The sequence below is a fragment of the Rhagoletis zephyria genome, unplaced genomic scaffold (genome assembly GCF_001687245.7).
Source record: "Rhagoletis zephyria isolate East Lansing unplaced genomic scaffold, Rhagoletis_zephyria_1.1 Rzeph_scaffold_36805, whole genome shotgun sequence".
NCBI classification, from domain to species: Eukaryota; Metazoa; Arthropoda; class Insecta; order Diptera; family Tephritidae; genus Rhagoletis; species Rhagoletis zephyria.
This window is the reverse complement of record NW_016193860.1, coordinates 1-2303: the sequence shown is the minus strand read 5'-3', so window position 1 is coordinate 2303 and position 2303 is coordinate 1. Positions and strand designations below refer to the sequence as shown.

The following is a 2303-nucleotide window of genomic DNA, read 5'->3' as shown; positions in this document are numbered from 1 at the left end:
GATTTTTTAGGTTTTTTTTATTAGGCAAGAGTATTAAAAAATCAATTATTCAACTATTTTCTTTAAAAGAGTAAGCAGTGGACATAAGTTATATTTAAAATTTTGAGGTTAGGTTTTTCAAATTCAAATTTTTCTATTTTAAATACTTCTGACCTACGTAAGTAAGTACTCGTATGTAGTTACATATGTACAAACAAACATAAATGTTCCTTTCCAACCAAACCCAAGTTGCTTAAACTAAATTAAAAAATCACCGAAAGTTTTCTAGTAAAAAATTTGTCCATAAATCTGAAACTAATGCTTCTGTTTATAAACAATTCATTTGAAAATTTCTAAAAAGCAAACCAAAAATGCATAACTTATCTACTAACTTAACTTATCGCCCAGTTAGTCTGGCTAGATAGGTTCCATGGAGCTGCTAATATACAAGTAGAGAACGTAGTTTTGCATTTAATCGTAGATCTTGTCAAGTCTCAAAATTGATCAGACCGGTCTGAGAGTATTTTACATACATATGGTACGTATTATACATACATATGTATGTACATATCTTCATAAGTACTACGTTGGCGCTTCACCGAGCGCTCTTCAACGGATCTCAATTCAGTTTGCAAGCGCTGCTCAACGTCAATGGTTTAGAACTCGAAAAGGTTCTATTTTAAATTTAATTATCACATATGTATGTACTTAGTCACAAACACGATAAGCTTGTCTACATGAACCTGACTAAACAAAAATATTTTGTTGATCGTTGAGTTTGCGTTGTCGTGATTATTGATTTGTAAATCAAGCGTTCTGTGTAAAGCAAATGCTGTTTTGTTAATGTGTTTTCAGTGATTTTCAAAACCGCACTATTTTTGATTAAAAGCAACACATATAAATACATACATATGTACATCCGTTTGTTTAGATAACCTGCATAGTACATATCACACGTTTAATAATATAGAGATGTAACCCAAAATTCACATTTTTGGTGATTTCACCATACAATTAAAAAGCTTGATAAGGAGAATATGTCCAGCCTAACAGAAAACTAAACTTCCCAAAAATGGCTAATGCCGATTTCGTTTCTACCGAAAAGTGCAACCTTCTCCTTGCCCTCTATGCACAAACGCTAAGAAGAGGGCCATGAGAAGGCAACATCTTTTGTAGAAACGAAATCGCCATAAGGTATGTGCCTTTTTTCAAACTTTGATTGCGTTTTCCCACAAAAATTAAATTTTGGAATAATTCTGTATATTATTAAACGTGCGATATGTACCTAAGTATATCGTCATACAAACATACATACCTATGTCATTTATAGGTATTAACTAATTACATATGCATACATAGTCATACAACAAAAAATAAACACCTATTGAGCAGCATTAAAGCTACGAAATTAGCAGCTAAAGCTTATCGTGAGAATATACCAAAAAAAAATAAAGGAAAACAAAAAAGCAAAGCAAGGAACTAGCCAATTAAACTGCAGTCCGGTTTTTATATTGAGTTGCTGTGGAAGTCATGTTTTAAAATATATACATATATGTATGTATTTTTTTTTATTTCCATACAAAAGTGAATAAAAAGTGCTAAGCTGAATATAAGTGTACTAAATTGTAACAAAGACAATTTATTCCTCTAGGAACCTGTTGAAATAAAATTAACCGCGTTGTAAAATTTCGCTACTCCTAAAATACTCATCGGCAGCAAAAGCTTCGGAATGTTGTTACGTAAAGGTGGGCCTTGACTTAATATGAAAAATCGTGTTACATACATACTTACTATACAAACTATAATCATTTCACATTAAAATTCTGCTGTTTTTATTTACAATAAATTTTTTATCGTTGTTCTATAAGATTTTCCATGAAAAAAATTTTTCCTAAATTGTTTTTATACGTATGCGGGAAGGTCTTTTAAGACAAAAATTATGGTTTTAAAGTATAAAATAATTTCGATTAGATAGAGCAAAATCCAATTGGAATTTTAATATATTTTATAAAGCGTAGACAAGCTACCCATATTTTTAAGACGGCGGCTATTCCACAACCCCGATTCACTCAAATCAAGCAAAAACTGCCAGTTCGTAATTAGCCTTGTATTCATATGTATGTAAATATTGTTGGTAAAACAAAAATCTACGAGATAGGGTTCGTGGCACCTTTCAAAATTTTTCCTCTTGCCGAAAGAGGTGCTGGCACTAAATTTTACGTTTCTAGGTACAAATTTAGAGGATGCTCATGAAATTTTTATATTTTACTCTGGAAATATTTTGTAGATATATTAACCAAACAATGGTATAAAACTCTTGAAAA

General features: G+C 31.0%; 1 long non-coding RNA gene across 1 annotated transcript; it reads left to right on the top strand.

The window, feature by feature from the left end:
- Positions 1–592: 592 nt before the first annotated feature.
- On the top strand, positions 593–1695 carry LOC108354530 (uncharacterized). The gene is made up of 2 exons (XR_001846512.1): positions 593–650; positions 1631–1695. It is a non-coding gene; the product is annotated as an uncharacterized LOC108354530 (long non-coding RNA).
- Positions 1696–2303: the final 608 nt, after the last annotated feature.